The sequence below is a fragment of the Lygodium microphyllum genome, unplaced genomic scaffold (genome assembly GCF_053477565.2).
Source record: "Lygodium microphyllum isolate KBCC unplaced genomic scaffold, Lygodium_microphyllum_v1.1.10 scaffold_34, whole genome shotgun sequence".
NCBI lineage: Eukaryota > Viridiplantae > Streptophyta > Polypodiopsida > Schizaeales > Lygodiaceae > Lygodium > Lygodium microphyllum.
Window position 1 is genome coordinate 2114053 of NW_028229517.1, and position 26225 is coordinate 2140277.

Below are 26225 nucleotides of genomic sequence, written 5' to 3' on the forward strand. Positions count from 1 at the left end.
ATTTGGACTATCATAATTACAAGTAGAGGTGAGGATGGCGGGCTGTGTGAACCCATTGTGGACGTACAAAATGTACTTTGATGGAGCATCCAGGGGTCCCAACAAGAAAGGGAGAATAGGGATAGTTATTTGAGATCCCCGATGTAGAGTCGTAATGAAATTGAATGTCTATCTTGGGGTTGGATTTACCAATAACATGGCGGAATACAAGGATTTAATCATGGGATTAAATATTGCTAAGAAATGCAATATTTGTCAGTTGTTAGTAAAGGGGGATTCCCAGTTGGTATTGAACCAATTGGAACATACACAGTTTGGAATCCTATTCTTTCCATGTATTATCACACTGCTATGACCCTACTCGATGCGTTTGAGAGAGTGTCTCTTCAACTAGTTCCACGTTATTGGAATCAGTTTGCAGACTCGTTAGCAAACTTTGCTTATGAAGAAGACCTTTTCTTTAACTGTGGTCCTAGTTCGGATATCTCTATGGATGATGAGATAGAACCCGATTGATTATAAGGGCTTTTATTGGAACATGCCCTATATGGTAGGTAATGGTTAGTATGGGTAATGCAAAGGGTGGCCGAGACCCATTTGCCTTTATTATCTTGGACCGATAGGTTGGTTAGACAACATGTTATGCGTACACCTTGCTATTTATGTAGGAGGTATGGATCACAATTTGATGCATTTAGTTTAGGGCAAGAGCCCTATTTCCTCCTTGGGATGGAACATCTTGTTGTATATTAATAAGATTTTTCAAGGGGGAATATATACAAGTTGTTTTGTTTGATACCCTTAGGCGAAGAGGACCGATTTTGTTGAGTTTAAATATTTGATTTCTTTAGGCCATGAGGGCCAGTTTTGTTAGGAGTGAACTATATTATTTCTTTAGGCCAAGAGGGCCATATGACTGTTTGGTGCAAGTATGTTTAATGGTTTTCTATTTTAGTGATTGCATCACACAGGTTGGCAAAGTCATTGGAGGGAGCCTTTGCTACAGAGAGGAGCTTATTGTGGCCATTCCAGGTGGTTTTGTCCCCCTTTCTGAGTTTTTTCCTTTGGTAGATAATATTATATGTGTATGTAGGGGTTACTCTCTTTTCGTTTGTTGGGGATTAGCAATCAAGGCATGAAGTCCTAGGTTTAGGTTAGGTATGTCTGTGGGAGGTCTAAGCAGTTGTTGCCTCCTGCAAAGGCATTTTCAAGCATTGAAAGACCTATTTTAGAAGGCAATCCTAGTGACCCTATTTTGCTGACTTGCTAGGTGGTTGTTCTAGGAGTTTCCATTAGTTGTGAGGTAGTTAGAAAAGCTTGCTCGAACAAATATATGCAAAGAAGTAAAGCCCTGAATAGCTGAAGAATAAACATATACAAAGGTGTGTAAAAAGGGATTCTAACCCCTCTAAAAATAGGAAAAAAAAGGAAGAGAGAGAAAAATCCATGAGTAGTTGTGCATCACCTTGCGAAGGCTTGTAGGTTCCTAGGGACGAGACAATACCCAAGGTCAATGCCTTGTCTTCCTAGGGGTGCCATCTAGCTGAAAAAATAAGAATATTTATATTGTATCTTATCTATAATTTTTGTACATTGTATTATGTGGGGGAGAAGAAGAAAAAAACAACAAGAAAATGTTTTGGTCTCCATCTCTCTTCTTGTGTTCTTGAGTGAGCTTCATCTTGTGTGTATGATATGTTTTTGGCATAGTAACTTAAGCAAATCCCTCATCATGCGATTCTTAACATGGCATCAGAGAAAAACTAGTAAGAAAGGTTAGTTCTAAAGGTTGAAGTGAAGGAGAAGAAGCAAAGATTTGAGAAAGCAAGCAATGTGTAAGAAGCTCTTCAATTCTTCCACTCTTTCTCTTGGATAGTGTCAATGGAGGCATCAGAAGTAGGGTAGAGTGAAAATCTTAGATTATTGTGAGATTTGGTGTGTGAGTAGAGATGGTTTTTTGGGCATCTAAGGCCATTTTGGATACTATTTTAGAGACGCAAGGTTGCCAACAATAGCTTTAGAGCATACTGCAATTTTGGCTGTACTGACCGAAAGTGGGTATACATGTTAGAGATTTCAAATTTGTAGGTTTTGACGTGCTTATCAGGAAGCAAACATAAGTTTTATTTGCAATGTGGTTGCATATTGCATATACTATTGAGGAGTCACTAAAAAATTTTGTTTGGTGTATTGCTATGCACTTCTTGTGAAAGGTTGCAGAATCACCTTTTTTAAACTTTGCATTCCATTCTTTCCACACCTTTAATTCATCTATAGTGTCACTTTTTTATATATATGGAAGCTATTTCTAGATTTTGATGAATTGACCTCTCTCATGATCATTGAAGAGATAAATATTGCAACACAGAAGTGGAAGCAAGAGAGAAATGGTTATGTAGGTTTTGACTTAAGAGAGTAAGCCTGGTAAGTAAAAACTCCAATAGTCACAATGTGTGACTTGCCTTCCCTTTATTATCCCATAATAAAAAATAAAGAATAAACATGATGATGATGGTGGCTCCCATTTATAGTGTGTAGATGTGCATGCATTAAGTATAAGATAAATATTGGTGGCTAGGCACATGTGGCCTTTACCCCGAACAACCTCCCACCTAGAGGTGAATGTGCCAAGAGTAAGGAGAAGAAAATATGAAAATATACATAAAATAGCCACCACGCTTTCCAACATGGGGACAATGATTCTATGCATCACCGCGTTGTATCGTAGGCTAGAGAAGAGGGTATGTGCTAGCTTGGCCTGTGCTTTTATATCCCTATTCGACACATCTTCCAAGTTGATGTTGTCATTGGTGTGTACCTTGTCCTTATCCATCTGCAGCATGGAGAACACATCTCTTTTAGGCCTTCTTTTGGGCTTGTGGATCAACCCTAAGGATCGTTCGATTAGGTTTGGGGGGACTAAGTCTCACTTCCATCTCCTTAATATCTCCTCCTTGTCTTATCTTCATTTTTCCAACATCCCTCCTAGAATCATAAGTCCTCAAGAAATCTGAACACTTTTGGTAGTTCTCATGCCCAAACTTCTCTACATATCTGGCCAGGTTGCATTGATCCACAACCTGCTTTGCTGTTGGTTCCTTGGCCACCAACTCTTCTAGGCTAGTGACACTTCAGAACTTGAGTTGGTTGTAGCTGCGTAGGTCTCAAAGTTGATGACGTATCTGTGGCACTCATCGTTAGTGAAAGGAAAGAGGTGCCCCTTGTCCTTGTTGAGCTGCCATTCTCGGTTCCTGCATGGAAAAAAGGGTTTTTCATTAGTTTTTTATTGAGGTAATTTCACATTGTGGAGTGACAAGAATGAAAAGATTCTTTAATTTTGACAAAGATTTTTCTTTTATGTCATTCATACATTCCAAGCAAGTGTAAGTATATCATCGCTTTGTCCTTCCTTCCATTTTATGTTTTGTTGTTTTCTTTTTATTTTCTACACTTATTCTATTGTTTGGTTTGAGTTTTGGTTTTTTTATTTTGGTTTGATTTTCTCTCACCTTGCCCCCCTCCTCTCCAAATTTGACAAAAATCCTTCCCAGGATTGGAGAATGAAGGGTTAAGGGCATTCAGTGCGTGTGGTGGGGCATTAATTTCGCATAAGCCATGCATAGAAGTTTGGAATGTACTCCAAGGTAGCATAGAAGTCCATGTCGAAAGGACGGATGCCTACTTGAGTGATGTAGGTGAGAATGTCCATGTTGAGGAAGTCACCAGAGTTGATTTTGCTAGCAATGTGTAACTCCTCCTCAGAGAGAATGCGGTCTAAATAAGGATGGGTCATGATGTCTACATAAGTTGGGTCATACTCAGAGGTTTTTATTACACGTCTCTGCTTAGCGTGACTCATGATTTGGTAGCCTCTATGTTCCCATTGAAGGCGAAGAGCGTACCCTTTGCTCAAGAAGGTGGAATCACTTTTAGCGAGGTGCTGCAAATCTTCCATTTCGTGAGTTGTGGTGGCTGAGACTGTGCTTTTGTTGTATGAGATGATAAGGCATTGTTTGCAAGCTTGTTCTATGGATATCTTGGTGGCAATTAACTCCTCAGCTTCTCGTGGAGCCTTAACAAATACGAATTCCAATTCTTCCCAAGAGCAAGGGAATGTACACATTTTTGTGGCCATAGGTTCTAAGAGACTTAAGTCTAGCAGTCATAACTTTTAGCAAGTGTCATGAAGGTGGCATCTAAGTAGCGAATGCAAGTGACTAAGTCATTCCTCATATTCTCAGCCAAATCCAAGGCCAAAGTAATGATCTATCAGTGCTCAAAAGAGGGGATTAAAACTAGTGGTGGGGCTACATAGGTATGCAACTGGTGTTTGCGATGTTGAGGGGTTTTGCATGTGCGGCTTTGCCTCTTGGACATTAAAGGTAGCCTGTGATGTTGAGTCTCTATTGTCAAGCATTTGAGAGGGCTTGGGGACATTAGTAGTGCTAGGTTGAGGTAGTTTGGGGACATCACGCTATGGTTTTGGCCGATAGATTAGTTGAGGCTTTGCTGATTTAGTGGTCTTGTGTTGGATGGGATTAGCAGCTTGAGTTGTTGGTGGTTTTGGTTCCGGATATATCATTTAATCTTGCATGGTCAAGCTTGAAGGTTTCAATTGAAGGGTGTCATTTTGGCAGTCTTTGCTTTAGGTACCCATATCTAGGTATTTCCCTCATAATAACCTTGTGCCTGCAACAATAAGATCTTAGGGATCCATCTCAGTTTGATTGTTCTTTTACACCCATATGTCTTCTCTACTTCCTAGGTATTGAATAGGGGTTCCTAGCATTGTGATGTCATGTTTGAGTACTTTGAGGTGGTGGTTTTTGATGTTTAGGGACCCATTTGAACTTGGGTTCATGTGGTGGTTTGTTGGTGTTGAGACTCGGTAGGTTGTGACAAGTCACCACCCCCCTTTTTAGACATAGTTGTGGGTGTTTCTATCGGTGGATTTGTGGTCTTTGATAGAGATGTGCTACCCTTGCTTAAATCCATCACTATGCATACATTGGTGAGTGCCTTGGTCACTAACCAGCTTGATGGGACAGCCAAATTGTGAGATCACTTGTTCCCCAAAAAACTTGGTCATGGTTCTAGCATCGTTCTTTCTAGTAGCTCGAGCTTCGGCCAACTTCATAAGGTAATCCGTGGCAACTATGATATACTTGGCTTGTGAGTATTGTGATGTTTGACTAATGGGCTCAATGAAGTCTATTCCCCATTTTTTGAATGGTTGTCTCACAATAATAGGGTTCAGCTCCATTTTGTCCTTCCAAATAGGTACCTTGGTCTATTGGCACTCATCATAATGCTTCACGAATCTTGTTGCATCACAAAAAAGGGTGGGCCACCACAGTTGAGGCTGCAACACCTTGAGAGTTTTCATGTCCTCACTGAAATGTCCTCCTGCAATTCTATTGTACATCATGCATCTCATGCTCGCACACACATCTATGCAACAAGACATCTTGTCCTAGCCTATAGAGTTGACTAGTTATGAGTTGATATGGTTGTATCTTGAGGATGAGATGCCTAAGTCGAGCCTTCACAATCAGGTAGTTTGTGCTCCAGCAGTTGGACTATGTTCTTTGCCCTCAGTACAACATTAAATTGGCTCTAAATAAATATCTCGCTAGGCAAGGTAAAGAGGTGTGCATTCGAAAAGTCATCCTTTATACCTTGTCCAACAGTTTCTCTAGGGTATGTGAGACATGTGATCAGCCATGTAGTGTTGTTTCCTTTTGCGTACCACCACTGAGAAGTCAAATTCAACAATTAGAAGCAACCATCGAGAAATGCATCTTGTAGTGCATGGTTTAATCACCAGATAGAGTAATGCTTGATGATCCACAAAGAAAGTAAAGGGCATGGCCAAGAGATAATGCCAGAATTTCTTCATAGAAAATACCATGGCTAGTCCTTCCCTTTCCATGGTGGAGTAGTTCATCTCTGTATCCATGAGTTGTCTAATCTCACAGGATAATCTAAGTTGTGTTCACCAAGATGGCACAACACTGCCCCCATAGAAAACTTTGAAGCATCAATATGCACATGGAAGGTTATGGTCTAGTTTGGGGCTCTTAAGATAGGTGTTGTTGTTAGATCCTTTTTCAATTCCTTATAAGCACGTTGGTATTCTTCAATCCACTCAAATACTATGAGTAGTTTGTAGAGTGGTCTAGAAATTGATGCATAGTTTAGCACACAAACCACCAGTAGTATCTTGTATGGCCTAAAAAGCACTAAACTCCCCTATAATCAGTTGGGGGTGGAAGATCAACAATTACCCTGACTTTTGGGAAGTCCATGGCAATGTTGTTCTTTGACACCACATATCCTAGAGTGAAGCCGTGCTTTATCCAAAACTGGCACTTAAGAGACTTCAACAAGATATGATATAATCAATATCATTCAAAGACAGTGCAAAGCTTATCTAGGGGTGTTCTTGCTTGCTAGCTGGAATGGACACAGAGATCATCTACAAATACTTCTAGCTCATGCCTAAGCATGTCCTTGAAAATGGCACACATGATCCATTGAAACATGGCTGGTATATTAGTCAACCCGAAGGGCATGACTACATAGGCAAAGACACCCCATTCAGTAGAAAATGGAGTCTTATGCCTATTGTCAAGATGCACTTGCACCTGGCTGTATCCTAAGAATCCATCCAAAAAATTGTAGGCTTCTTTACCTACCACTCTTTCTAGCATGTGATCTATGTACGGTAGTGGATAATTGTCTCTCTTCATGGCAGCATTAACCTTCTTATAATTGACACGCACTTTGATCTTTCCATTCTTTTTCATAACCATGACAATGGGTGAAACCTAATCCGTGTGCTCGATTTTATAGATGAACCTAGCATGCATTAGCTTGTCTATTTCCCCCTTCATAGCATGCATGTGTTTAGGATTCATAGTATATGGTCTCTATTTGATTGGTGTTACATCTAGCATCATAGGGATGTTATGAATCACTACACTCAGATCTATCCCTTTTCGCTCATCGAGGAACCAAGAAAATATGTCTATGTAATCTCTTAAGAGAGCAATGAGACATGCTTTCTCCCCCTTGGTCAAGTCATCAGTCTATAAAGATAGGTTAGGGTGTCTCCCCTTCCTTGGCTAGATCAATCTCCTTAACTCTAGGGGGGCTAGTCCTTCTATTGGCTCACTTGCTTGCTCTTGTTGTTTGGCTCTAGCAAGATCACTACCCTATCGCCCTTCTTGAGTTTCCTAAACCTCTTTGGTAGGTCTTGTGATTTCTTCTACTCTTTAGCTTCTAACTCTTGGGTCTACTTCCTCCTTTCCTCCTTTAACTACTTGCGCCTTAGGTGGACTCGCAAGTCTCCCTTGGTGTGTTTGGTTGTAGGGGGTCAAGGTACTTTGGGGTCATTGTTAGAGCTTATCCCTGATTCTGAGTCAAACTCTCCATCTTTGCTAGAAGAGGGAGTCTCTCTAGGTGGTCTTAATTCAAATGCTATCTCTGCCCAAAGCAGTGATGTGGCACTAGGTTGAGTTAGGCCCCGAGGGGTCCACTAGGGTTTACTCTATGGTACCATGTGAGTGTAAGGGAGGGGGGTTATTTAAGGGAAGGAAGGTACATTTATAAGGTAAGGTCCCATAAATAGGGGGTAGATAAGGGGTATTTTCATATATTGCTTGCACGCAGGTGACGTCTTCTTATTACTACTAGTGAATTCCCCGTGAGTTAGGCTAGGTTGCTCATAATCAATCGCTTCTATGTGCTCCAGCTAGGCACGATCACATTCCATTCTCATAATTCCCCATTCAATTCCAAAGGTATTCCCCTCTCTGGCTTGGAGTCTGCTCATATATGCTCTATTACTCGTCCATCAATGTCTATCAATGTCCTCTCCGCTTTCATATGAAGAATTGGCACTCCTCATTTTCATCGTTTGAACCTCCCTGGTTGACTGCTCATCATATCCTAGATCTAGATCCTCATTTCCATTGGTCACTAAAGCCCAATTGTACATTAAGTTTAGGTCATGTGCTTTGGTCCACTTTCACTTTGGTTTGTCCAAGTGATCCCTAAGAGGTTTCAAATTAGCAGTTGGATTACAATCTCTCTTGCCTATGAAATATTCAACAATCTCATGGATTTATCATTTGTTGTTTGGGACGTGGAACATGACAAGGGTTGTTGTCCATTAGGAGCTCTAGCCATCATGCATAAGGGTACTGAGGACTCGTTCTTGGGCTCACTTCTTGTCTTGGTGGCAATGCACTTGTATTCCTCATTGTCTGAGAATGGCAAATTGATAGTGGCAAGCATGTGCATCCAATCTTGCTCATCCTTTGGACATGGGATATACTTTGTCACTGGCTCGTAAGGTTCCCTAACTGGAGTATGGCATTTCAATAGAGTAGAGATGGCCTATAAGTCAACTAGTGTAGTCTTCCAAGTGTTCATCTCCACCTCCACGGCTACCATTCGATTGCCTAAGAAGATTTGACAGTTATCAAAGTCTCCTATGACTCATGCATTCCTCATCCAAGGTCAGCCTAGCAGGATATTGTAGTCCACACCTTTCATGGCAATGAAGTCTACTTGGAATTGCACTCCTACAATCTTCAATGGTCAATTCTTCAACACTCTGAATGGTTTCACCCTCATTCCATTGGCCAATGTGACATCAAACCTAGCATTCTTGATAGGCGGGTTACCCCAAGCCTGGAGCACTACATGGCTAAGCACACTTATGTCTACCTCTGTGTCTACCATCCCCTTTCTTGTGGCATCTCCTAGTGCCAAGATTGGTAACACAACATGCATCTCTATGCCTTCCCAAAAAGTATTAGCATATAAGGATTCAAAAACCGAGTGCAACATTAGATTAGGTATTTGTGTGACTACATCATTGTCATGCAAGTCTACTACTCCTGACTCTATAGGTCCTTCTACCCACTGCTATAGCTCTTGTCATAGTGCCAGTTTTTGCCGAAGCAAGCTTCCTAAGCTTATAGTTACATGGGTGTTGACTAGTGTCATAAAGAAGGTTGCTATCTGCTTGCTTCTCTCAAAACTCTGTGTTCCTTGGCCAATGGCCTTGACCAGTTTGCTACCTTGTTGTTCTCGTGTTTTGACTATGGAGTTGCTTGAGGTGTAGTATCATCTTTTGTCCTCAGGCACATTGGTGAAACTGGTGTGCTCGCACTAGAGAGGTCATCTAGATCGTCCTCCATGACAGGCTCAGCATCTTTTGGGTGATATTGGGCTTCTCTTACCCACTCCTTGACCTTGTCTATTGCCTCAAGTTGGCGCCTTGGGTTAGGATATTTGCTGACTCATGAACTCCCCTTCTGTGCCGTCTTTGGAGCAAATGTCTCAACTTTTGCATATATAACTTTCTTGCCCTCAGGCAATGTTATAGCATTTTCAGTCTTGAGTGTGACTTTTGCTTCAGCCTTCTTCTTTCTTCACCTACAGCTCTTTTTCCCTATTGAGGCGGCATCTAAGTTACAGGGTCCTGGCAGTGATATGGTGGCTTGCTTTGTTTGTGCTCGGGTCATCACATGAAATGGGATGGGCATAGCCTCCCCATCAAGCGTTTTGACTCCAAACACCCCCAATGGTACTGATGGTATGATTTCTGAGCTACTGGTTGGTTTTCACTTAGGGAAATCTATGAACAAGTGAGTGATTCTACACTCCTCACACCTAAGGTCTACCTTCTCTTAGTTAGCTAGCTCCCTCTCAGGGTAGTGCAAAGAGATGTGGCCTAAGTGTTTGCATGTCCAATAGGTAGTTAGGTCTTTGGATTACTGACCCAAGCCTCTATCCCTACCTCTTCCTAATGCCATCATTGGCATCGAACTATAATCCATAAGGATTGGGTTTCTCTCTTCATCGTACGAGATGTAAGGGTTCATGTAGGTTTCCTCTTCACTTGGCTCCTCCAGGTAATGGACTGGAGCGTTGCTTGATGGATGGGTTACGAAGGGTCCTGGTGGCCTAGGTATACTTGTGGGATTGATATCCATCCTAGTAATAGCTAGTTTAGCATCATTAGGTACCGAAAGAGCCAATGGGGCTCCCCTCCCAAATAAGTTTGGCGACCAATTCCCTAGGTGTGGTTGGTTGTAGGTTTGTGGATATGGGATTCTCCTTGGTAGCCTACAATGCATGGCATCATGGTGGAACCTATTGCAATTAGCACAAGGTAGGATCCTGACACTCGGCTGGAAGGTGGTTTCTGCCACAATACACACACCGGACATGAGGCTGTGTAGGTCTCCTTACTAATTCTTGCAATCTAGCTAGGCCTATTTTCATCTCGACCAGCTCTTGGCTCTGGTCAATGGCCTTTTCCTTGTCTTACATGGTATGGCCTAATTGTTTGCTAGACATAGTGGCTCTCTCTAAAGCTCTAGAACTATCCTCATCTTGATTTGTACTCCTAGAGCTTCTCTCCTTTAGCTCATCATCCACTCATATAGCTTCTTCAAAGACTCTAGCCACTACATCTCTCTATAAACTTGAGTTGCCTACTAAGGCCTTATAGAACTCTTCGTCAATGTTCCATTAATAAAAACTATGGATACAGCTCTCTCCATTGGTTATTCATTGGTCGATATCCTCTTAAAGAGACTCTGCACATGAGTAACGTCGTCCCTAATGTCCTCCTTGTCCCTCTGCTTGATGTTCATCAGTCTGACTATGAGGTTGTCAGAATATCCCGCCTAAGAGAATCTCTTGATGAAGAGACTCTTGAGGTCGTTGAAGTTGGTCCTATCTGCCATGTCTAAGCTAGTTAACCACATTTTTCCCTTATTTTCTAGGTATAAGCTAAAAGCTTGTGCGTGTTGAGTGAGGTTAATGAGGCCACTTGTCTCACAGACTTGCTCAAACTGCTCTACAAAGCTATATGGGTTGTCACTAGGATGATACTTATCTGGCTGCTTTGTGAGACTGCGATGATTTTTTATTGGCTCTTGGAGCCTTGGTTGATACCTAATCCTACTAGCAATGCAATTGCCAAATTTTCTCCACTCTGTTCTACAGCGGTGTTGTCTAGGATTCTCTTTGTTGAGAAGCTCGCTCAACATAAGATTTGCTTCTAGTGCTCTTCTCTCTCTATGTTTAGTCCTATTCGGCTCCTACTGGCTAGAGCTAGTATTTAATGGGCCTCTTGCATCTCCATGTCATGCTGCAAGTTCCTAACTCGTTGCTCTTGATTGTATATTACTATGTGTTGCAATGCCTGTCATGCTAGCTTTCTCTCTTCCTCAAGGTCGGCGATGATCTCTTGGGCTAGCCTATCTTGATGATCTGCCTTCGCTTGTAGGTCATATTACTCTATCATTTGTTGGATCTCGGTCAAGAAGTCCCTCACATTTAGCTCACTATTTTCAAAGTTCGTGTTTGTTCTTGCCATGCTGATAGTTTCTTGGTCCGCTAGGCTGCCTATGAGGTTGAGCAGGTCGGGGATAGTTGTGATTCCAATGTCACTCACTTTTTTCTCTTCTTGGTGGTATCATGGTCCGAGGTTCTGTTCTATGTTTGGGGTCGTCTCCTACTGGTGGGTTCATTTTGTTATTATCTCTGAGTGCATTCCTTTTTATTGCAACCAATCCTCAACTTATATTCATTCATTACATGTGTGGTGTCTTTTCTGTGCACAGTGTGAAATCAAGCTTTTAGCTTTCTTCAGTGTGCTTCAAGTGTTCATATTAGAATGGTGTGTGAATGCAAAGAAATAGTTATCATGTTCACTCCACTCTCTTCGTCCTGGCCTAATTTGACTCTAAGAGTGATTAATGGCCACTCTTGGGTTTGCTAGAATTTTTGTTGCATCATCCTACTTGATTGGGCTATGGTCTATGCGTTGATTGGTAGGGTCAGCCACTTGTGGATTTTTTTTTTTAGGATAAAGCCTTGGCTGATTCTCAATCATCTGATTCTGAAAATCAGATGAGTCAATTGTCAGGTTTAGTGAATTTTGGGTTCGTCTGATTCTAGGCTTTGTCCGATTTTGGTTTTGGAATTAGAATCAGACGGGAAGATTCTCTTGGGTCGACAGTCAATTCTTGGTGGGCCAATTTTGCCAATTGAATGGTTCGATTTCCGCCGATTTCCCCCCAAGGCAATCGGATGGGACAATTTTCCCCCAAGGCAATCAATCGAGTCGATTGTTTGTCCAATTATGGGAATCGGACGAGCTAATTCCGCATGGTGATGAGTTTACCGATAGGGCATAAATTTACTCGATTCAATCCAAGGCCGCAAGCACCTACTGTCAAACTTTATATGAACGTTAAATAATAGCCAGGGGTCAAGTCTAGCTCACTTGGGATGATGAAAATGCCCATACATGAGGATCCAGGAGTCCACTCCAGTGGTGCCTTGTCACAAAACCTGACACACACACACAAACTCTCTCTCTCTCTCTCTCTCTCTCTCTCTCTCTCTCTCTCTCTCTCTCTCTCACTGCTGTATTGAAAATGAGCCTTCCTTCCCCCTTCCTTGGGTCTTATACCCTGGGCCAACACCTGCGGATTGCCTTGTGCTTTCTCTTGCTTTTTTGACAAAAATTTGCCCCTTTTTTGCCCACTTTTTGCCCCTGTTTTGGGCATATTTATAGCAGCAACCCTACAATGGTATGCTTTGATTTCCAAATCCTAGGCTACTCTAAATGTAATAAAAATCACAACCAAAGTACTGAAATGATTCCTCCTACTTCCCAAATCATTAAAAACACAAAATACTTACTTTCTTCAAAGATTAAACTCCCAAAACTCCTACCTAGAAAGAGCACTGGTTTGGGGATGAACCCTACTTTGACACTCAATTTGAAGAGCACAAGTGCTCAAGCTTGAATTTTTTAGTCCTGGAAAAACAAAATCAAAATGTAGAGGTGAGCTCAAGATTAACCGTCAAGGCCCATGGACCGCTTATTATTTCAAGCGAGCACAAATGGCTACCTCTCACCTAGTCGATGCGCCTTCGATCCTACGAGTGTAGTGAGCTTACCTTGATGCTCAATGGAGTGGCCTCCTCCCTCAAGCCCTCTGATAGCTCCATGATTCAAGATGCAAGCTCAAGCATCCTCAATCCTCCACCTTGATCCATCCTCCATAGCCATGTGCATGAGACGAGAGAAGAGAAGAAGAGAGGAGAAGATGGAGAGCTTCTCCACCATGGTCCCTCACCCTCACTCACTCATTCCCTCACCCTCTCATACTCCCTCTCTTAAGCACAAGCTCAAGCAAGCAAGAAGAAGAGAAGACAAGAGGAGAAGAAGAGACCACTTTAGCCACACACCAAAGAATGAGCTTCTCCACTTTTTGGGTTTATATACAAGCCTTAAAACTTTTGGGCATCCATCCATTTTTTACATGACCAGGCATCTTGCAAAGGTCCTCTTTTCCTATTCCCTTCTATTTCACCCTATCCCTTCACCTATGCTTGTCTAGATTTTACAATTTGCACAGGGGGGAGCCTAGTGCTATTTTACAAAAATTTCAGGGGCGCCTTGCATTTAAACATGCGCCTTCTGCCTTTTGCACTTGCCTTGGATTTCTGGGGGCTATCCTTACACTTCTTCACCATTTCTTTTGTTGTGTTTGTTTTTTTTTTGGGTATTTTATTGTGCCTTATTTTTCTTTGCCTTGCATTGGGATTAACAGGGCTCCTAGCTAACTGTATGTTTCTAATGTTGTCACAATAAATGACAAGTGGACCATCTCCCTGCACATCCAAATCACCCAATAACTTTTCCAACCATACCACCTCACATGTGCCATAGCAACACCTCTATACTTAGCCTTTGTACTCGATAAAGCAATTGTAGGTTGCTTTTTGGTGCTCCATGTAACTATTGCACTACCAAGGGAAAACATGAATCTACTAGTAGATCTTTTGTCAGGACATAGTGCCAACCTAATCTGCTTTTGTGTATCCGAACACCTGCACATCCTTACCTATCTCATAAAAAAGTCCATAATGCAAAGTGGATTTCACATACGTCAATATGCATCTAACTACATCCAAGTGAGGCTTTCCAGGCATTTTCATAAATCAACTGACAAGGCCAATAGCATAGCTCAAGTCTGGCCTTGTGATCATGTAAATCAAACTTTCTATTATCCTCCTAAATAAGGGTCTTTTATCTCCTCCCCAACATTGGCACTCAACTTCACATTTTGCTCTAATTGCACTATAAGAGGCTTATACTCTATCATACCATACTTGGATAACATATCCAAGCCATATTGCATTTGTGACAGCCATATACCATCACATCTTATCACCTCAATACCAAGAAAGTATCTTAGCTCACACAAATCCTTCATCTCAAACTTCTTCTTCAAAAGGTCATTAACTTCAGCAATTCCACTATCACTGTTATGTGTAATAATCAAGTCATCCACATAGATTACTATGATGAAAAAGCATGAATTTTTGTTTCTCACACAAAGTGTGCAATCAACATCAGAAAAATAAGATCCGTTTTGACAATATACTCGCCGATCTTGTCGGACCATGATTTAGGTGCTTGCTTCACTCATAGAGCACTTTCTTTAACTTGCATACACATGTGGGATGCTCTAAATCCTCATAACTTGCTGTCTACTCCATGTACACATCTTCTTGCAATTCACCATGCAAGAAGGCATTCTTGACATCCATTTTCTATAAATCTCAACCTTTTATTGTTTCCAAAGAAATCACACATCTAACAGTTGCCATCCTAGCAACTGAATTGAATGTCTCGCCATAATCTATGCCATATGTTTGACCATAGCCTTTTACAACCAGCCTAGTCTTATACCTAATAATAGAAACATTTTTATTATGCTTGATTTTGTAAGCCCACTTACAACCAATATCTTTCTTGTCCTTAGGCAATGGTACCAGATCCTAAGTCTTATTGGCTTCTAATGCATGCATCTCCTCATCCATTGCTACATCCCAATGAGCATGACCAACAACATCCTCAAAGCAAGTGGCCTCAACATCCTCAACCTCCTTTAGCATATAAGCATAATGGTGAGCTACATAATCTTCAAAACCAAATATTCTAATAGGGTATTTTACCCTACTTGACCTATGTACCATTGGATCACTTAACAGAGCCTTTACATTACCATGTGCTCTCTGTATACTTGATGTCTTGACTAAAGTAATACCAAGCTCATTATCCAAACTCTATAAACCACTAGAATCTTCATCAAATCCCAAATTACTAGTAGGTGTATCATTACCATTTGACACTTTCTTCCTCTCTTTGTCTTTACCTGCAACACTTGTAAATGCACGTGAAGATGTGGGGCTACTCCTTAGTCTCCCCGACCAAGGGTTAATTGTAGATGTAGTACTAGATGACTAAGGCTCCATGATTCTTGCTTTTCTTTTTGCATATTACTATCATCATTATCATAATCATCATCCAATCATCACCACTAGATGCATACCAACTTCTTATCTCATAAAAAATAACATCCATGCTCACTTTAAACTCACTTGTGAGACAAGACCATAATAACAATATCCTTTCTTATCTAAAGATTATCCAATAAAAATACATTTTTTAGCCTTTGGATCAAGCTTCTCTCATAAATCATCTAGCACATGAACATATGTAATACAACCAAATATTTTCAAGTGTGACACATCAGGCTTATTGCTTGTTAAGCATGCTTCAAGGGGGATCATCCCATGAATTGTAGCTATGGAAGTTCAATTCATAATGTAGACAATAGTATGAACAACTTTAGACCAAAAATATTTTGGCATATTCTTTTCAGGCCCATCAATGTTCATCCAACTTCTATAGTATGCCTTTTTTTTTCATTATGCAACCCCATTTTATTGTGGGATATACCTGCAAGTAAATTGTCTATTTATTCCATGAGACCTCAAAAAGTCACTAAACTCATTAGAGAGGTACTCTTCCCCTCCATCTAATCTCAAGCACTTATCTTTCAAGCCTGTTTCTATTTCAACAACAATCTTGAAAGATTTGAAGTACTCAAATACATCACACTTTTCCTTCATGAAATATACCCATAGGTTTCTTGAACAATCATCAATAAATGTGACAAAGTATTGCTGCCACAAAGAGATATATTTTGTGTAGGTCCCCAAACATCTGTATGCGTAACATCAAGTATGTTTTTACTTACATCTCTATCATGTAAAAAAGATTATCTTGCATGCTTACCAAATTGACATGCTTCACACACTTTATGAAATTCTGCAACTCTAAAAGCAAGTAACCTTGTAGCCATTCCTTTAGACAAAATTAATTTCAACCTTTGTACATTTTCCTATCCAATATGTTTGTGTCATATTTCAACGTCTACAACTACTCCTTTGCCTTTAGTATACATGGCAACATTCATAGTAAGAATTCCAACATCTAAGGTGATATATGTAGTCCCAACTCTATTTCCTTTTGCAACCAACCTACACTTATCATTAAAATCTTCTACAAAACAATTGTTTGCATTAAATCAAACCTATGACCCTTGGTCTACCATTTGGCCAACAAACACTAAATTCTTTGTGATTGATGGCACATGTAATATATCTAACGTAGTCTTTGTCTAGTCATCATACACAAGGATAAGAGAACATTTTCAATATGTGAAATTTAATGATATGAATCATCACCCGTTTGCATATAAATTGGATTTTGTAAATCTTGATCTCTTCAAACTATTCAACATGATTGGTCATATGATTAGATACACCTGAATTGACATACCATACATCATCATGTATCCCCTTTCTTGTAACAACATACAAACATATGCTCAATTTTGTCTTCATTCTATCGTGAGGATGATGCATAGTTTCCTTTGTTACAATTTACCATTGCAGATATCATTCTTCTTAGCAAGAAGACTTGGTGACTGATGGCTCACCAAAAGAGAGAAGAACCCAACGTATGGGGGGGGGACATAATCTCTAGACTAATAGGAAAATAAGATTGAGAAGGTACCCCACACTATGAAAAGATATGAATCCCAACCTAAATGGAGGAGAAGAGTTTGGAATGGTAATGTAGATGCCTGGATGTTGTTTTGCAGCTCCTTTCCTGAGTGAAATGATCTGACCTACCTACTGTATCCTAGGAGGGTAGGAGTAGATTTTGATCCTAACATCCATGGCCGATGCAACTTCCCTAATATCTATAAGGTCAATGCCACAAAGCTTGATGAAACACTCACTTTCTCAAAAAAAGATTTAGGAGACTCCATGGCCCACTTCTTAGGCGAATTCTCTTCCTGCCCAGACCCCACCTTTGTAATAACAACATGTAACTATATTAGATTACTTTAAGACACTCCTCAAGCAACACCCCACACCTAGAAAATACCATCTTCTCTCGCTCTTTTTTTATATTAATGTGGGAATAGATATTTGTGCCATGACTCAGCTAATGCTGCGTGTTGCTCTACTCAGGTCATTTTGCAAGGCCCTCCTTAAGGACATGAATGACAACTATAGCCATCCATTTTTGTCCACCACTCCTCTCCATGTTAGGATAGGGGCAAAAAGGGTATATTCTAAGTAGGAACTTCCTTAGTAAATCATTGAAGCCCCCTACCTCCCCATCTCACACTCAAGAGCCCGAGGAATAGATCCTCACTTTTGTACTATTGAAGGTCATAATCAAGAAGAAAAGAAAGAGCAAAAAAAAAAGAGAAAAAAAACAAGGGCCATCTTTCTCCACTGATATTCACATCACCGCACCTAGGGTGTACCCTAGCCCTTTTTCCCCATTGCACACTTAGGGCACATTAAGGGTAGGACACACCAAGGGGAGCTCATGCTCAAGACCTGTCTCCTTAAGTCACATCCATATCAGCTCCCCCTACACAAACTGGGTCCTTAAGTGTGGGAAAATGCCTAGGTTTACCCATGACCCAACTCCCAGTTCCACATCACGAGCACATGAACACAACACAATAAGGTAGGCACAACCCATGCAAGTGCACGACCATTACTTTTTCAAGTATAGTGAAAGCAATGAACCCCCAACTTCAGAGTCCCATCATCCACTCCAATAATCGTTCTCTAAGCTCTCAGTTCAAGAATGCTGAGCTTTTCGCAGATTGGTGGGGCCTGCAGGGTCAAGGCCCTCAATTTGAGTGTAGTCGGAGGGAATATTAACAGAGATTCAATTGAGCCCATGAAGCAAGGCAACCTTTCTTCTTAAAGCAGAGCAGCAACAACAAAAAATCAACATATCATTGATAGATCATCATCAGTCTGATGAATGTAAGTTTCCAAACCTCACTACAGTCCTGCCAATGGTGCTTATAGTAGCTCTTCCTCTACTTTTCCCATTTTAATTCCCCACGTGACCCATAGTAGCATCCAAGTTCCATCAATTTCTTCAGTAACCCTAACCAAAATAACTAGCTTCTAGCATGCGCAAGCAAGAGTCCTAGGTGTTGCTACAAGAGCTTGATTTGCGATTGCCACGACCACCCATCCAACCCCTAAGCCCTCATCAGTACCTCGCTACTGCCATGCGACTAGCACTCTTGTCTAGGAGGGGCATAATGTTAACCTCAATGCAAGGAAAAGAAAAATAAGACACCATAAAATACAAGAAAAATCTAAAAATGCTGACACCACAAAAGAAATGGTGAAGAAGTGTAAGGACAACCCCCAAAACTCCAAGGCAACTGAAAAAGGCGGAAGGAGCATGTTTAAATGCAAGGCGCCCCTGAAATTTATGTAAAAGAGTGCCAAGCTCCCTCCTATGAAAATTGTAAAATCTAGACAGGCATGGGTGAAGGGATAGGGTGGAATAGAAGGGAATAGGAAGAGAGGACCTTGGCAAGATGCTCGGTCATGTAAAAAGGGGATGGGTGCCCAAAAGTTTTAGGGCTTGTATATAAAGGCAAAAAGTGAAGGAGAATCTCATTCTTTGGCGCATGGCTAAAGTGGTCTCTTCGTCTCCTCTTGTCTTCTCTTCTTCTTGCTTACTTGTGCTTGTGCTTGAGAGAGGGAGTGTGAGAGGGTGAGGGAGTGAGTGAGTGAGGGTGAGGGACTGTGGTGGAGAAGCTCTCCATCTTCTCCTCTCTTCTTCTCTTCTCTTATCTCACGTGCACGGATATGGAGGAGGGAGCAAGGTGGAGGATTGAAGATGCTTGAGCTTGCATCTCGAATCGTGGAGCTATCAAAGGGCTTGAGGGAGAAAGCCACTCAATGAGCATCAAGGTAAGCTCACTACACTTGTAGGATCAAAGGCACATCGGCTAGGTGAGAGGTAACAAATTGTGCTCGCTTGAAATGTTTGAAACAATAAGCGGTCCATGGGACTTGGCGGTTGAGCTTGAGCTCACCTCTAGAAGCCCAGTGTTACATATAAGGACCGAATACATTGAGATGCATTACCACTTTGTGAGAGAGAAGGTACATGCAGGAGAGATTGACTTAGTATATATTAGTACACAATATGAGATAGTTGACATTTTCACATAGGCATTGGGTGCAAAGAAACTTTGAAAGTTTTGAAGCGTACTTGGAGTTATAGAGATATAGTTGAGCTTGAGAGGGAGTGTTGAGATGGCAAGCTCAATACGTAGGGACATTGATGATGCACATTGTTGTAACTTATCTATACTTTGTGTACATTGTATTGTGTGAGGGAGAAGAAGGAAAAAATAGCAAGAAAATGTTTTGACCTCCATCTAAGAGTGTATTTTAAAGCCGAGTTTCAACTGCAAAAGAACCTCGAGACCTATAAAAGAGGTATTTTGGTGCAATTTGAAATGATTATGGATCAAGAAGCTGGAGTTTTTCTAGATGCACTTCGATGCCACGAATCCAACACAAGTGTCCATTCATCAACGGGAGTTCGTTTGATCCCCCATTTAATGGATATAAGGTTTGGTGTTATGAAGCAACTACCATTGGATCTGAAAGTATAAAAGCATATGAGAGAGGCTAGGGTGATAGAATTTATCCCTTAAGCTTGACTAGAGGGCATAAACTTAAGAAATGAAACGAGATGGGGAGGGGGGGGAGGGAAGGGGGGGCACATTTTTTTTCAGCATCTTATTCTCCCTCTAAAAAAATGATTTTTTGCGCTACAAACATCTCTCTCCTGCTCTTGGACATTAGTTGCATCATTTTTTCCCCTCCAATACTTCAAGTCTCACAAATAATGACACAGTGAATGAAGAGATAAAAAATTAGTATTTCTCTCTCTTGTTTCTCACTCCTCTATTCCTTGTTCATATGGTTGTTCATAAGAGAGAGAGGGGGCTGATTTGACAAATCGGCCCCCTCTCTCTCCTGCTCTTGGACATTAGTTGCATCATTTTTTCCCCTCCAATACTTCAAGTCTCACAAATAATGACACAGTGAATGAAGAGATAAAAAATTAGTATTTCTCTCTCTTGTTTCTCACTCCTCTATTCTTTGTTCATATGGTTGTTCATAAGAGAGAGAGGGGGCTGATTTGACAAATCGGTGATGGATGATGGTTTAGAATACGAGATGTATGTATCCAAATTTTTGAGTAAGTGATCGTTATTTAATTTTGATGATGAATCATTAGTGTATATGATGAAAAATGGTTGCAAATGATTGAAACATAGTTTTTGATGCCTGCAATTCTAGAAATTCATTCATTTTCCTTTCCATATATTAAAAATAATAAATGTGCAAAGCTCGAAACATGGGATTTAAGGGAAACATAGCGTTGTTATTGGATTTTGGGGGTCAAATGATGTTGGTGTGGCATGAAATTGAATATGATGATGGATCACACTTCACATAAGTCATACAAACTAGAAAACTCAAAAAAAATAATAATTTATGTTGAAATAAATGGAAAAAATCATGGAAAATAATCAAATAAAGAGAAAAAATTAGATAAAAATAAAAATTGTGCATTAAAAAATAAAAAATTAAGAAAATATTGGTGAATGTATAATGAAGGTAAAAAATGAGGGTTTGCATATTTTTTTCTTATTTATATATTAAAATACATATTTAGGATCCATTTCTATGAAAAATTATCGCAAAATCTTCTTATATTTGTGCAATCAATCTAAATATAAATGGTAGGGGATGTGGGCCTGAAATGGATAGATATTTGATTAAATTTTCTAATTTCTTTGTATATCTTAGCATATAGGTTGTGGTTCATATAAGTTATAAGAGGTTCAATAGTAGGGTCAGAGCCCAATGATGTTCCTTAACAATATCACACAACGTGATTAGAAAAAAACCATTAAAATATTGTTTATGCACTTCACATTGGATGGTGTTGATAGTTAAGTTATTTGAGCATGGAGTGCCATACACTTTGCATATGCAATCTAAATATGGTATCAAAAGATAAATTCTTGGATGCATTGCAATTGCATGTCTAGGTGATGACCAACGTTGAGAGTGTAAGATTTCCCTTTTGCTATAGGGGGTGGTTTGATATTTTGGGAAATTTGATTAAGTGAGGAATATATACAGTCTTCTCAATCATTATGGTTTATATCATGAGAGGAGTCTATTACGTTCGTCTTCTATGTGTAAGGGGCCAATCCCTGTGGTGTAGGGGAGTCATTTTAGGTCTCGATAGGTAGTGCATTTGCCAAGAGCAACTAATAAGTGGTGGTTTCCAAATCTTGGTTAGTAGGGGGGAGAAACCAGTTAGTGAGTTTATGCCAAAGAGCATTAAAATAGATCTATTATTTCTTGAAAGACACCATCAAGCCAAGATTCAATGACAAGAAATAGTTGAAAGGGCTAGACAATGAGCTAAGATCATTAAGAAGTATTCTCCTAAGCATAATAGTCTGATATTACTAAAAAAGAGAGGTCTTGTTGACCCAATTAGTCAATCTACTTTGAGTGGGAGTATAACCCTTACCAATACAAAATCCTAGAGTAAACCTGATCATCATGATGGTGCAACCCATTGCAATACTACATGAGCAATGGATTTTCCAGCCCTAGCTTTCCCTCTATCCATTTTTAATGGGTTACTAGAGGAAGATGTGGAACTTAACATTAATAGTGAGTTCAAAAAATTAATGTTCAATTATTGAAATCAGGATGAGGAATGACATCTCATGATTTTTTCAATATGACTCTAAAAGAAAGAACTGCAATGTGGCATCATGCTGCCTTGGAAGTCGCAAGCATAACCACATTGATTTATTCTTCCAAGCAGGAGTTGGTTGGGATGGTCTTGAAGGGGCCAACCTTTGTCAATGTCCTCAGCTTCAGGAAGTTCTCAACAAAAGCAAGAGAACATGTCTTATGAAATACTAATATGTCACTAATAAGCTAGCCAATGTACTCCTTCAAATGTGGAGACTTGCACCCTTCCTTGGCTACCAGATTACCCACTTTTCCTAGATGAAAACTCATATTTATAGTACTGTGTCATACAAGTTCAATATCACACTCACTATGCATGGAGAGTGCTAAAGATATATGCTTCAATTTTGTGTGCAACTTCACCCTTAGGGCTTTTAGGGCATGTGGACCCACCATATGAGTTTCGATCGAGATTGGTGGACCCCTACAAGAGCCATGGTTGAAAGCTTGCGTTTGGGGGATTGAAATCCCCTAGCCACTAGAGGCTCATGTCTGGGGGCCTAAAATATGGGATTTCAATCCCCCATATGTGAGCCTTCAGGCAAGGATCCTGTAGCTCTAGCCAGGGATCCTGTCTATAGGATGTCTAATTAGAGGCCCCCTAGAAGCGACCATCTAGTCAAGGATCCTATAGGGGGATTTTAAGCCCTCGGACACGAGCTTCTGGTTAGGAATCTTGCAAGGATTTAGGCCCCCCAGATGTGAGCCTTTGGCCAGGGCTCTTGCAAGGGTCTGATCTCAGTCAAAATTCATATCTAGGATTTTAGGCCCCCAAATGCAAGCCTCTAACCATGGCTTGTGTAGGGGCCTTGCTGATCTAGGTCAAAATTCATATGGTGGGTCCACATTCCCTAGAGACCCTATGGATGAAGTTGCACTAAAAATCGAAAGCATTACCTTCTTCACGTCGTCTATCTGCTGCTATAATAGAGCATCCATGTCTACTCTTGTAATTGGATTGCCCTCATCTCTCTCTTAGGAAGCTACTATGTAGTCGGCGGGCCGAGGACCGAAAAGGCTTTCCTACAAATGCTCAAAATTCTCATCAGAGATATCATACTCTGATGCCGCATCCTCAATTTTGTTTTCGACACTCATGATGGCAAAGATATCATCAACACTAATTCCATCATATTGGCTACCTCATCCACATGTGTTGGGGCATCATGTACATCAAAATCTATAAAAGTGTATGGTGAATCATGTACCATGATATAGTATAGTTCTTATTCTCTTATCTCCAAAATCTCTAACACATCTTGCATGAATAGGTATTCAACCCCCTTGATGCTGACATCATGGAGAGAAGTAAGGGGTGGCTCATTTATCAGCATCTCAGCAAGGCAAGGAGATTAGTGTATAATAGCCAAGCTCTATGGTGTCTCTTCACTTGGATTGAGAGCGATTTCCTAAAGCTCCCTCTCAAAATATTGTAGCTACAGCTAAGAGGATGCATTGATGTCTTTCTCACTTTTATCTTACGCATTAGTGCACAAAACATAGATAGAAAAGGCTGCATCATGCTCAATGAAATCCATTGTGGTGTGGTCCTAGGACAAGGTGGATATAGCTCTAAAACAAAGATGTTGATCCACATGCACCAAAGCTCAATTCATGACCTTTGCATGGCTCAATCTGGCACATAGACTATACAAAAAATCAATAGGAATCCACCTAAGAGTAGAGTTTGGAATGGAGAAAGTGAGAGGGTTTGTTGCATCACAAAATGATGCCACTATGCTAGAGCTAGGATCTACCATAGAAAGTGAGCTCTCTAGATTCAAGGTCATGAAAAACATTAGGTAAATCTGGTCTTCTATAGGCAAATAGCATGTGGAGCTAATCCATGTGATGAAGGCAAGAGTAGTAGCCATGGCACAAAGAAAGAGAAAGAAGGAGAGCGCAAGTATAGAGAAGTAGAAAATGAAAGTTAAAATGAGTTTGGAGATCTAACTTTTATGTATCTGTTGAATGCTGAGATGACTAGGTTTTTTGGTTGATTTTTGTTAATTTTGAGGCATGAATGGCTTATTTTTTATGAATTTTGAGTGATGATTGATTTTTTAAAAAGTTTTTAAAGTGTTTTCGATAAGGTTGACCATGTTTTGGAAGCTCATGATGATTATTAACAAAGGTTGAGAATGTTTGAAAGCTCATTGAATGATTTTTGATAGTTTAGAGTGGTTTTAGTATGAGTTATGAGGTTCTGATGCTTTTTGTTGACCTTCTGTAACCCTCTGTTGAGTTTCTGTAGAGCCTCTATCCTGTTCCTGTTCCTTTTCTATTCTGTATTCTTATGTAAGTGTTTTGTGGAATGTATTTGTGACTTTGGAAAAGTTTTCTAGCCTTGGAAAGAGGTGAACATAAGTTGAAAAGATCTCAAGGAAGTGGAAGAAAAAGCTGTTGAAGACTCAAGATAAGACTAGAGGGAAGTGACAGTAATGAGCTATGAGGAGTCATTGTAGTGGCTCTAGTGATCTTTTATATCAGACACACCTTTTGGAAGGGGTATCCACGACCAAAGGAAGATTATTATTAGTGATTATTGAGTATTGTAGTGAGGAGATGATGTACTATTGATAGAGAGAGAGAGAGAGAGAGAGTCAAAGATAGCCAAATATATGTAAAACAATGTATCTACATATGAGAGATTGTGAGAGAAAACTATGAAGACAATGAAGATGAATACTATGCAATTTTATTTCCATTCAAAGTGGTGTTTCTCTTGTGTTCTCTTTGTTGGTTAATGAATTCTATGAAGAATATGATAGATTTTGTTAAAGATAAAGCTGTGGGAGATTGTTTCTATGATGTTGTGTGAAGATTTCTTGCTCGTGGTGTTCTTTTTCTTGTTGTGGTTCTCTAAAGAATGAAATGAAAGCTTATTGATGTTACAAGATAGATTTTATTGCAATAGAAACCCTATTTTCTTGGTATTACTTTTGGAGCTCCATGTTTTTGGTGCACAGTTGGGGAACACTGCCATCAACAAGCATCAGAAGAGACTGAAAATGAAGGAAATGGCATTGCCAAGAAAAGAAGAATTTAATGGATGTTTGTAAAGTTCCTTCTACCACTGAAGAATTGGAGATTCTTTTAGCTAAAGCCACTTTCCACAAGAATTTCATCCCACAATGGTGGAAACATATTACCATCATGATGCAGACTCTATGTGTTCAAAGAGTAGAGAGAGAGAAAGGGAAAAGACTCCATATCCATGAGCCTTCAGGCTCTCAAGCTCATTCCTTCATTTCCATACACTAAATTGAAAAGCACACACACACTACAAGATAAAGTGACCTAGTGTAAATGTAGACTAGACTGACTAACTCTAGTCAGGTCACTGACTGACTACTAACCCGACTTATTTAATGTAGTCACATGTAGACAGCTGTACACACTAGCTGTCATAGATGTCAGTCATAGATGAAGACACACTAACGGTGAGCTTGATTTCTAACACTCTCCCTCAAGCTCAAAAACAAAACTCAAATCATCTGCATCACTCCAAGTAGCTGTCTAAAGTGAATGAACTTATCTTTACCAAGTGATTTGGTAAAGATGTCTGCTACCTGCTCTTCAGTCTTCACATGCTCCAAGTCAATCTGATCTACTAAAACCATTTCCCTAATGAAATGGTAGTGAACCTCAATGTGTTTTGATCTTGCATGATAAATAGGATTGCTTGCTAACATAACACTGCTCAAATTGTCACAGTACAGCTTGACTTTGCTGTCCAAGTGTACTCCCAAGTCATTCAGTAACTTCTATAACCACTTAGCTTCACAGGCCGCTAAGGCCACACCACGATACTCTGCTTCTGTACTGGACAATGCAACTGTAGGCTGTTTCTTACTTAGCCAATTGATCATGCTACTACCCAATCCAAATGCATAGCCACTGGTTGACCTCCTGTCATATGTGCAACCAGCCCAGTCAGCATCAGTGTACCCCATCAAGTCAAGGGTTTTTCCATATGCATAAAAGAGCCCATGATTTGTGGTACCCTTTACATATCTCAAAATTCTTCTGACTACATCCAAGTGTGGTTTGCGAGGCTTCTGCATGAACTGACTGATCAGCCCCACAGCATAACTCAAGTCAGGTCTAGTGATTGTGAGATA